This window comes from Nymphaea colorata, chromosome 11 (assembly GCF_008831285.2).
Source record: "Nymphaea colorata isolate Beijing-Zhang1983 chromosome 11, ASM883128v2, whole genome shotgun sequence".
In the NCBI taxonomy this organism is placed as follows: domain Eukaryota; kingdom Viridiplantae; phylum Streptophyta; class Magnoliopsida; order Nymphaeales; family Nymphaeaceae; genus Nymphaea; species Nymphaea colorata.
The window spans coordinates 11,785,401-11,797,883 of record NC_045148.1 but is presented as its reverse complement, the minus strand read 5'-3'; the positions used below and the strand labels follow the sequence as shown (position 1 = coordinate 11,797,883).

General features: G+C 39.3%; 1 long non-coding RNA gene across 1 annotated transcript; it reads left to right on the top strand.

Annotated features, from left to right (window-relative positions):
* The first annotated feature begins 299 nt into the window (after positions 1–299).
* Positions 300–2,691, top strand: LOC126410506 (uncharacterized). The gene is made up of 2 exons (XR_007574578.1): positions 300–663; positions 771–2,691. It is a non-coding gene; the product is annotated as an uncharacterized LOC126410506 (long non-coding RNA).
* The last annotated feature ends 9,792 nt before the right edge of the window (positions 2,692–12,483 follow it).

Below are 12,483 nucleotides of genomic sequence, written 5' to 3'. Positions count from 1 at the left end.
ATCCAGACAAGGCCTTGGTTGATCTGTTCCAGCTCAGCCGCGCTCGGAGGGAGTCCTTCCAAAGCTTCCAAAGGGGCGGGCATGTTACTCCCAAAAGATTCAGGACACGAGGATCCAGATCCGCTCGCCCGAGATGGATCTAGAAGATGGGTCCATACCTCAGCAGCCGATCCAATCCCCCTCCAGCAACATCCAATCCACTCAGGAGGGAGCCTCCAAAACTTCTGAGAAGACGGTTCACATTCCAGATCCTAGATTCAGATCTCTGCCCAGACCCACGCCAACCCTAGGAGCCGACCCAGTTGGCACGTGCGCCTAGGCAGAGCTTACAGAAAGTTCCCTGGGCCGGGTATTTTGTATCAAAATCCCGCTCCAGACCTGTGCCCTAAGCCCGCACCGCCCAAAATACTCTAGAATCTTCTGTGGGGTGGGCCTGGGGCATCACCAACGCGAATCCAAACAGTTTCCTGCCCAAAGCCTGTTTAAAAGCATTGTGATTAGGGTTAGGGTTTCATCTTTTTGTCTAGCATCGTTTTGTACTCTCTCTCTTCAAGTGTAAGCTGCGTTGCAGCCTCCTTCTCCGGCTTAGCCGAGAGCTCCCAAGAACATCAATGGAGTTTGAGCTTCCTTTCTTCTACCCTGGCGTGGTTCTCCGGTGTTAAGGTATTCATCTTCCTCCTCGAGCTAGGGCGTGGTTCTCCTTAGTTTGTGGTAGATTATCTTGGTCACCGGTGGTTGAAAAGGGTGTGGGTCTCCCTGTTTCACCGTAGGGTGAGCTACAATGACGTGAGTCTTCACGGTAAAGGGTTTTGGGTGAGGGAATCGCCAGCCGGACGGATCCCCTGCTCATTTTTGGGTGTTGTTTACTTTGGGGTCCTATTTCACCAGTGGACACGGTTGCCGTAGTGTGGGTCTTCCCGGAGGAGGTGCTAGCCATCACTTACAGCCACCATGGGACGAGCTTTTCCTTGTAGTCCCCGATCAGCCGCTACATCCATACCACATCTTCCTCATCTTCCACCGTGGGATATCCTCCGGATGCCAGGTAATGCCACTGCCACCAGCCCTTTTGTATTAACCTCTCTTGCTTGGCCTATTCGGGTTAGGCACCGAAAGCAGCCGAAGGAAGGGCTGGACGTATCTCGCCAGGAGTCGGTTGTGCACATTTAAGACGCACAGCTGCCAGCAAGTCCACAGCCACTATCACCACTCAAATCACCTGCCTTCCCCCACCCCCTTTTTGTCGCCTGCCGAGTTGCTATAAGAAGCCAAGCTCGCGTCGCATAACCTCCCTAGCGCTGGACTCTGCTAGTCGCAACCTGTCTCAGCTATCACGTCCCTGGCTGTCGTCGTTAGTTGTCGCCCGCTCCCTTTCGACGATAGCTGCTGCCACCATCGGTCCCTGGACACGGCCTAAGTAACCTCCCTAGCATCAAAATCCGATAGCCACAAACGTCCCGCCATCTTCCGCTGTCGCTCGTTGTAGCCCACATCCCCGTCGTCTGCAGTCGCTGCTACTAGCCCGCTCGCACCTAGCTTAACCTCCCTGCCGTTGAGACCCGCAAGCCCTCTGGCCGGTGAAAGCACGACGAATGGGGAATGGTTTGCTCGCTTGAATGAATGCGTGAATGGTTTGGAGCTGGCCAGCGGCATTGGTGAGTTGTGAGAGATTTTTATTCAGTTGTATCGCTCTCGGTTGTACTTTAGACCAACCCTCCCCCTCCCCCTCACTTGTAAACTTGTATTCGGGTTGAAAAACTAAGTGTACCCGTGGGCAAGGCTATTGTCCAGTCGGGTTTGTCTGACTCGGGATTGAGTTTTGTAATAGGGAGTGAACCTCCCTTCAGCGTATCAGTCTGACATTTGGTCCCGAGAAGGTAGAGCGCCCTCGGTAGGCCTATTTAGATATAGAGGGAGGTTTGGAAATATAAGGAGGACGACAAGAAATTGGAGCTTTCGTTTATAGCTCAGTCGAGCTACTAGCAGTAAGAATCAAAATGGAACCGGCTAGTACCAGTAACACAAGAAATTTGGACGATCATTAGGGTGATCAAAAGGTACTTAATAGCTCTTCAAAATATACCCAACCCAACCCAGTAGATCTCGATTGGTCATCAAGAAAGATGTCAGCAATGTCTGACCAAGGTAGGGTAGCCTGTAGCAAAGAGCGAAATTAGCCCCAAGATTCACTCAGGACAACACAAACAGGACCGGGTTTAGCTAATAGTCCTGCTATCTACTCAAGGAGACCCAAGGATGAAGTTGGGTAGGTTCAGAACCAGAGTTGGCCAAAGGACAGAATGGCGGGCAGCCGTTTCATTCCGACAATTCCAATCAGAAGTAAGCTGAAGCATGTCTGCAAACTTCCGACAACAGAGAGGGCTTTCCAAATAAAGATGGGAGGGGTTGGCCCACCTGGGAAAGAGATGCCGGAATTTGTAAGGGTTGGTTTCCCAAGTCTTGCTGGCATCAGCCGTCGGGTCGTCCGACTATGAGAGTATGATGATAGTCGATGGCTGTCCTAGCCGCTGCTGTTGTTGGACAGCTACACTGCTCTGCCAAAGTGTTTTGGGGATTTCTGTCTATGTATGAACTCACAATATTTTCTCATTTCATTCAAGAACATGCCAAAGATGATACAGAATTGGCTCAACTAGTTTTTATACTAGCAATGGCATAAGCTTGTCACAATCACGACCAATGGCCAGTAATCAAACAATGGAATGACGTCAAAGGGAACCAGATGACCTGTTATGGGTTATGCGCAGTTGATCTTGGAATGCAGTGGACTTGTGACGGTTGGCTGTCGTTGGTGCCTCTAACATTGCGACTCATGTCGACTGCGTATCATCGGTCGGCAATGAGTAATCCTCCTAGTCTCCACTAACTCATGAAATTTGGTAAATTGAGTGCCTAGGAGTTCAGCCATCCACTGGCCTTATTATTTGACCATTGTCTTCCTTCATACGACAGCATATATCCTAAGGATCAATTGAAGGATGTTCCACTAAATCTCATGGTGGGAGCTGGCACACTACATGAGAGTGTCCCACGCAGTAGACTGTAGACCATTAGACACCGAAGAAGTAGGAAGCTCTAAGCCGCTCCTCTAGTGCAGTCAGAATGGGAATGGGGACGCCACATCCCATTCCACTTCCTGACTCACGAGAATTCACGCCTCATTATTCCATTGAATGCTTCAGACCTTCTGATCAAACAAGCCAAATAATCATTCGATTTTCATTAAGCAATCATTTTGGTGGAGGGACAAAAAAACTTTTCAGATTCCAAAGTACGGTTGTTCGTGCTGGCTCAAACTTGACTCGAGTGTTTAAGACAAACTCAAGCTCTGCTCGTGCTCGAGGGGCGTTCGAGTTCATTAATTTGAACTCTAGAAGCTCAACCTTAGCTTGTTAAGCGACTGGCTTGAGCCGAGCAGAGCATTTGATTTAAAAAGTAAGGTTTCAAAGAAAGAGACAGCAAAGAGAATTCAACATTGAAACCTCAGGCCTGGGCGTACAGTCATTTTATCTACCTTTTGTGATAATATCGTGAGGTGTATTATATATGTTCTCTTTTTCAAAGGTTAACAGAGTTTAACCGAGAGTGATCAAGTTCATTTCTTAACTTGAACTTGACTATTTAATAAATGATCAAGTTTGAGTCTCGACTTGTTTAACAGCCCTATTCCAAAGTCATCAAACTCTACTCGCATTCGAGGCCTCGTACCCTCACATGCCATCATTGACATTGCTTTTTAACATACGTTTGCCGGATTAAATAGCTCACAAATTGTTTTTTTTCATGCTTTTCACACGCCTCTAAATTTAGTAAAACGTAACTTTCCTGCGTATTAAAAGTGTTAAAAAAGTAATTTGGAGTTCTATTGGATCTAGAATACGAGCTCCATTACCAAAGTGAAGGAGTAAATTCAGTGGCTTGAAAGAAGGCATCTTTCATTGATCTCCTCAAAAATCTTGAAATTTGTAAAATTCTTAGTAATTTGGAATTATAAATTCTTAAGCATTCCTTGGGGGATTATTCTAATTATGATGTTTAAAATGCCACCCTATGAGAAGCCTATATAAGGTACGGTTGCTAAAGAAAGGTAAATAAAAAATAGTAAAGTTCCACCATAGCATTCTTTCTCTATTTTCCCCTCTTCTCAAAGGACCATATAATTTATTCTTGTATATTCCAAAAATCCTGTTCCTTCTATTGCCACGTTTCCTTCTCATACACATATAATCCAACGTCACAAATCATGATTCTTTAACATAATCCAACAATTTCACAAGACACTAAAATATATGGAATAAAACATACATATAACTTTATGGATAATGAGCACTCTTTGGGTTAACTTTAGTACTTCATCCCGCAAATACACTTTGAGCTAGATAGCACTCACCTAAAATCTCAAAATACTCAATCCACCTCTTCCAAACACATATCTAGACTGCGCACACTCCAAAGTCGGAGTATATCCACAATTGGATAGGGAAATGAGCTCAATCCGGCTCAAACGTCTAATTGCAGCTCAAGTGTCTAAGTTCTAATGAGTAAAAAGGCTAGGGTTTGCAGCCTTTCTGTTGTAGTTATGTTGAGTCTCGAAACATTGGAAAGTGTTGGTATTCAAGTGAATAGAACAAATACTATATATTAACCATCCTACTTAACTAATAGCATTCTTGATATTTTTTGACACCATGACAAATTGGGTAATCACTAATGTTAAAAATAATAATGTTCCAGTAAAGGTTTCACCTCAACTAAAGCATTGCAGATGGTAAAAATGACAATTTTTCACTGACAGTATATCGAGCTGTGTCACAGATGGTGTTAATAGTAGTCTTCAGTGACACTATTTCTGTGTCATCACTGATGGTTCGGCCTGCTGGTGATTTCCAGTGGGATTATTTTTATAGCAGAACAGAACTGATGTTTTAGCCAGCATATGTCCTTTGTTACTTTCAATAGTCATCATTAACTTCCTTTTTTTTAAAATTTATTTGGTGTAACATTTATTTCGTGAGATGTCCGATTAGATTATTTTGGTTCCTTTGTTCTTTAAGTTTGCTTAGGATAGTGTAGAGTAGATTTACAATCCTTGTTGAATTTTAAGATGGTTTTACATAGCTTTTTGATCTAGATATTCTCTGCTGAGCATTTGTAGGTCTTTCATGCTTTCCCATTTTAAAACCAACAGTAGTGCAGGCCACCTTTATTCTTTTCATTTTATGTGTTAATTTCCCATGTTTTTTAGGTGATGGGTAGTATAGATTAATTTCTTTGGAGATGTGTATTTGTTCTTCTATGATCAGTTGGGTTCTTCAGGTTGGGAAGTGAATGGGTCCTAGTTCTAGGTGTTTAGTTTATAGAAGTTAATTGCTGGCTGTTACCTTTTATTTTCCTTCAGTTCCTTTTCCCGTTTTAATATGCAAGAGCAACAGGAGTTGGATTTAGAGCTAAAAGATGAGTTCTCCAAATTTTGAGCCCACCACGTTGGAAGAAACTCAGGGCAAAATACAGACGTCCTCGAATCTAGTTTTTAGGACTCTTTCATTTTTCGTATAATAAACCTTTTTCTGTAAAAAACAATTATAACAGATTATTTTCACAGTTACTTTTCTTATTACAAATTTTTAAATTTTAGATAATAATTTTTTTTTTTGTGTTTCCCTTGGTAATCATGTTTCCCTGAAAATTGTGGGTGTGCGGCCTAACAGCTTTTAGCAATTTCAGGCACAATTCGTAATACTATTTTCATTCAAAATCCGTTTCACCCAAAGAAAGCATCAGTTGGTATAGGAAATTCTAGAGGCTTCACCCAATTTTGGCCTAAAGACATAAAAAAAATAAATGCATACCTTTCTCAAATATGGAAACTTCGTATATGATTTCTAAACTTAGGTTGTCCTTTACCTTCTCACTATTTTTTCTCAATAACACTAGATGTTGGACTGAGAGGATTAGTGTCAGAGACCATGTAATTTCCGGAATATTCTTTTGTAAAATTTTAGAACTATGCTTAATTGGTTTGTGGGCAATTTCTAGTGTTTTAGAGATGCAACGTCCATCTGAACTAGTTTGCACTGTCGGTAAAGTTTCACTCACAGTTTGAATCTGGGATGTTGTTAACGCAGAAGTAGAGTATTGACAACATCTAGTAAGTGAAGTTTATGACTCAAGTAAGTGAGGCAGACTGCATCCATGGATTTCTTATTTTGCAAATATTTCTCAAACTATGAAACGTTAAACTATATATTAGGTTCAAAAGTGCTAACAATATGAAAACCTGTGTTTGTTGCAACGTGGGAAACTCTTTTCAAAATAATGCAATCATGTTTAATTTCTGGAACTCTTTTTAAATTATATTGGGACGTGAATTTACCTACTATAGTGAATGAGTATGAACTTGTTGAACCGTAAATTATGAGCGAATGAACTATAGAAATATCTAAAACCAATTCATCAATAGATAGGGTTTAATCTGAGATTTCCACCTCAAGTGGGAACAAGGGGAAAGCCCCAAAATTTTGTCAAAGTTAAAGTTCTCCTTACATTTGTCGATTACTCAAACAAAGTCCATAAGCTCGGTTCTGTACCTGAGAAGCTCAAACCATGCCCTCTTAAGCCAAAAACAGAAACTAAGATAAGTTTTAGTTTTTAAGGGGGTGGGGTCGGGGGTGGGAATCAGCCTAATTCTTGGTGAGCAGGGGTGTTTCTCTCCTGGCAAAAGGCAAAAGCTCCCACCGAGTCCCTCATCCTCTTAGGGTATAAGAACGGCTTTTGGTGCCTCTAGTTATCATCTCCTACAGCACAGAAAGTTACAAAGAGTTAGCATCTTAGCGATTCAAAACAGAAATTGTAATTCAGTGATCCTCAATTGCTCATATAAGGTATTTGAGGAGCCCAGATTAGATCCTCAAAGCGTTGCTATTCTCGATAGGATCCATTGACTCAAACAAGATATACTTGAAGCCATATCAATAGGTCAAGACACAAAAAGGTCTTTAGGATTTTGATCTCCCAGCAAAAAGGGAAAGAATCTAGAACGTGGTTCCATGCGAACACAGCCACATTCTCAAATGTTATTGTCAAATCCATCTTTCAACTCTAGTTTTGATATTTCAGAAATATATAAATATATATACAATTGTGTCCTTTCTATATGTTTTGCATATACTAGGTTTGATGCATTCAGCCTTTTCAAATATACAATTCAAAACGCTTGATTTGGACCAACTATCATGTTAAGAACGACTATTGTTTATAGATAGGGATGTCAATATATCTGATTTGAATTAGATATCCAACAGAACCGATCTCAAAAAATCGGAGATGAAAAAAAAATTATATATGAGTAAGAAATCAGATCGGATTTGGATTTAAGAAATGACATCAGATCAAATTTGCATATAGATAAAGATCTGAAAAGATTCAGATATGGATCAGATCAGATTTATTTTTAGACAAATATCCTCTATTTAATTCTCTTACATTTTGAAAATCTGCAAAATTTGAGTTCAAATTTTAGATTTGGAGATGAATATAAAAATTAGATTCGGATCGAATTCAGATTGTAAAATCGGACTTCAGATTTGGATTCAGATATGACTTTTCTTTATTTGTATTCAAAATTCAAATATGTAAATATTCGAAAAGACAAATATGATTAAGGGTATATTCGATCCGGATCCAATCAGATGGCAAATATACTATGACATGACTTGTCATTACAAACTCTGGTGCTTTCTATCACAGGATGCTTTGTTGGCTAACTGAAAAGCAAAACTTGGGAGCCTCAACCCTAACAAAACTTAAACCAAGACATTCATGCCACGTACTTTCTTGTTTACATAAATGCCAGAAACTGGGATCCTCCAAATTTTGAAATCTTTTTTTTTCCTTACCAAACCAAGCCCCATTTCAAAATGTTATGGAACGCTAGATGCATTTGATGTTTGGGAAATATGCCTTCGAGATTCTTCCAAATGAATGATATTAATTTTGAGAAACTAATTCAACAACTAAATTTTTCGTCGAGTTTTCAGTTAGGCGTTCAGGTTAAAAGATCAATTTGAAACTCCTAATCAGAAAAGAAAAAAAAATCTAATTTCCCACTCAATTGAAGGGATAAACTTGTACTCTCCCTTTTAAGGAAAATCTAAATTCCAATTTCCCTCTCAAGTTAACTGATAAAATTAAGTGCCTCTTTCTCCCAAGAAAACATCAACTTCCAAAATTTCCATTTCATGAGGTTAAGGGTTTAAACCTGAAAGATTTTCAATTTTCTTCATGGTCACTTAGGCTAAAGGCTTAAACCAGAATGTTTTCTAAAACTTTTGTTACTTAGAGGCTGTTTGGTAACTATAAATATTGTACTGTCTTATGAATCTGCTCCGGAAAAAAGAGGTGAGCAGATTTATAGAACACTTGTTATGGTGTTTTATGAATCTACCCTACTTTTTGAGCAGATTTGCAGGATAGTAATAGAGTATTACTGTAGCCAAACAGCCCTTTAGATTTCACGAGGGTTGAAAGAGGATTTTGCCCATAACCCCTTAAATCATCGTGACCTTCGCCATGGTTGTCTCATTTGAGCGAGGAAGCAGACTCTTAGTAGTGAGATGACAAAGACAAAGGAAGACTAGGAGAACATGGGTAGCATAGAAGAGTTCCCGATGAATGCACTAAAGGTTTCTATTGGTATATAACTTGTTGAGATTTTCCTTCTGTCTGCTCCTACACGATGTTCTGCTCCTATACAGTGTTTGATTTTGCAAATTGCTCTCTCACCATGGTGCCAACAAGGTGATTGAAAAAGACAATGAGGTTCTCTTAAGTCTCCCAAGCCGAAGAAGAGTGCTTCAAAACTAGTGAAAATGTTGGAAGAAGTGGGCATTGTTGAGAAGAACCACAACTTCACGTTAAGGAATATTAAAGTAAGAATTTGCCTGCTTGTTGGGTACTATGAATGACAATCAAGTACCAAGCTCAAAAGAAATCTGCCTTTGCTTATACTTGGTTGAATTTCAAGTCACGAAACAATTTGATATTTTCAAATGGTTCCAAATTCAAAGACTAAATTTTACTTATTCCCCCAATTTAAGGTATAGTCTCCTCGAACCAAAGAGCATGTTTACCTCTCAAACGCTCAAAATCAAATTTATTCCCAAGATTTCTGCCTCGACAATCCTCTATGATATTTTCAAGGCTTAGCAAGCGACGTTTCTTTCAAACATTTTCAAAATTTTCAAGCCTCTATTCTTACAAATACCTTTTTATATAAATTTTCAAAATTTAACTATTTAAATCAAAAGTTAAGATTGAGCCACTCTTCCGAGTGAATTCGCACTTCCCGAACGAGAGCTGAAGTCCTCCATTTCCCTTTGCTCCTAGCATCCAGAGTTGCATCGAGGCCTGTGCATAGCACCCACATGAATGGATCTGATGACATGAGGAGTTGACACACACCCACACTGCACTCCTTATGGGTAGGCTTGAGCCACTCTCAAAAGAGTTGTTTTCCACAAAAAGATTCAGAACCTACCCATTCAAGTTAAGGGTTAAGCTTCAGCTAATCCTGAAAAATGATACTTCCAAATTAAATCACCAAAAACTTCCAACAGCCGAAACTTGAACCACTTGCAACAATCGTTTTCCACTTCATGAATTTCAAGGTAAGGGTTGAAAACATAACGCCCATTCAAAAAAATTGGTTTCTGAATTCCCGAGTTCCCAAAACAGTACCCAGTAGTTAAGCGCCAAAGCTAATGGCCTCCTTTTGAAGGGTTATTTTGAAAATGATTTCATACCTATAAAATTTAAACAAAAAAAGGAAGTCAAGAACATGTTCAATTTCAATACAAAACCTTCCTTTTTCAAACTTTCATGAAAAAAATACCTAGCATTCTAGAGGGAGCATCTACCGAAAGGAAGCTCTTAAATAAAGCTTATGGCAGGGGAAAGTTCAGAATTAGTCTTGAGTCTCAAACAATATGATCGAGCCAAAGTCAAGATGTTATGAAGTAGACCTAGCTAGGTTTTGAACAATGCAAATCAGGATTCTTTGTGAAGCACACCCGTGCAAACGAGAGCAACCTTCAATCAACTCCCCTAATGAAACACACCATTGGGTTTGACATACCTAAGAGGTGTGCATAATCCTAACAAAGTCCAAAAGTGCACCATCCAGATCAACTTCGAAGGGAATGATGTTGGAAAAATCATGATCAAATACAAAACTTGTTTGTGTCGAATCATTGAAGTAATCTATAGCAAAAGCGTACCTAAATCCATTGCATTTCGAATTGAGCTAGAGTCCTATTTATTCGAGGCAGTCTTCCAGAGTCTTTATGCCAGATAATTGCAGCCTCTCTATGATAAAGAAAAGAAACTGATCGGAAAGCATATGTTTATAGTGAACTTTTAAATTCAACCCATCAATGGATTCAAAATCTATATTGGTATCCACACACATTTAATTACTTGTACTCTCAAAAATGGCAATTGACAATTATGAGTCTATCCATCCAACAACATTCGTCGTTGACACCGCCAGTTAAGAAAAAGGGAAACACATGGATCCCTTGCCGGTAGAGAAGGGTGGAAGGAGACCTTCCATCATATCCAGAAGAGGAAGATAAAAGGAAGGGCTGACAACCATCCCACTGACCTATGTAGGCACCCCTCAGTACCATCTAGCTATGCCCCCGATTGAAGGAGCGTCATTCACAAATGTGTATGTCTATATATATATATCGAAGAGAGAGAGAGAGTGAATTTAGCGGAGTCCTTCCCCACCTCAATGGGTGACCGTTGGGGTTAGCAGCCACCTTCCCCGTGCATTAGTTGGGCAGCCACGTACCACTCGATGGTTGGTTGCAGAGGGTGGTAGCGTGTACCGCCTCACGGTTTGAGGCCAGCCAAACCACCTCAGGAAGTTTGGTGGGGGTTAGCTCGACAGGTCTGGTCGGGTCCAGTTATGGACCTGTCCCGTAAGGCCGTAACGAGAAAAAAGAATTGCATTGAGTGAGTTTAACTCGACCCGGATCTTATTAATATTGATACTGGATCCAGATCTGTTTCATTTTGGATCTAAACCAGAACCACAGTTTTATACTGAATCGGTTCTGACAGAGGTCTAGAACCGTATTTGTATCTATAAATGACAAGAACTGGTTTGGTTCAGTATCAAACTGATACATTTGTTTTTGAATTGGTTTGACATGTTTTAGACCGATTCATGTCTGTTTTGAATCAGTTCGGTTAATTTTGAACCCGTTTAGACGAATTATGAACCGATCTAGGCACTTTTCGAGCCGGTTCATTCATTTGATGGGTCTTCTCAACTGGTTTGTTCAATTACTAATTCAGCACCATTTTGGGTGATACTGAACTTGGTTTTGAATCGATACGACCTATTTTAAAGCTAATTTGATGGTTCTTTGACTGGTTCAAGCACATCTTACAATTGTTTCATAATGTTTTGCAGATATACATGACTCATCTTATTGGATCATTAGGTTTTGAAACCAATACAAACTGTTTATAGTTTCATTAATAGTTAACTATCGAATATTAGCATGTTTTGCTCGTTAAGGTTGTGCATTTATTTAAATGAATATTTTGGATGTGAATTTAATGTTTGGTCATGTATATTATTCATGAATAGGTAGATTTATATATTATGTTGTCAAAGTGATCTATGTTGTATGAATTTACTGGTTTAAAACATTAGATGTTAATATCTCTGAATCTATGTGAGTAGTTGTTAGCCTAAACATACTGATTGGGATGATTGTTAGGTTTTCATGTGAATAATGAATTAGTCCATAGAAATATTCATTATTTGACAGGAATTCACTTCTAACCAAGTGTACTTCTTGCAAGTAATATTACAATCTAAAGAATGAATATCGATGATGTATTTGTACCTTGTGATGAGAATTTTGTAGCATTGAACTTCACCCATAACTGATTATACAAAGACTTTCTCTTTGGTTTTATCCAAAGACTCTTTTAGAATTATTACGACTATTAATTCATTTTAACTCAAAAGTACTTTAGATGGATGTAAAGATTGCAGTTCTCATAGTAATCTTGAAGAAACAATATAGACGGTGTAACTTGATAATTTATCATAGGAGATGTAGACAAATAGTTTGCAAACTAAAACAAATCATGTATGCTGTAAAGCATCTCCTCAATAATATCGTGAGTTTTATTACACAAACACTAACTGATTTCTATTAACAAAGTTTAAAAGGAAAAATCTTGGTGATGCTTCTTGTCTATTAGGTATCTAAATATATCAAGATCATTCTTGATTTATCCTTGAATCATTGCAAAAGAATTATATACATAATGTGTTTCAAACATATAACATAGAAGATTGTAGACCATGATATAACCTTATTGATAAATGAGACAAATTTAGTCTAAGTCAATCTGGCAAATAAATTTGAAACTAAAGAG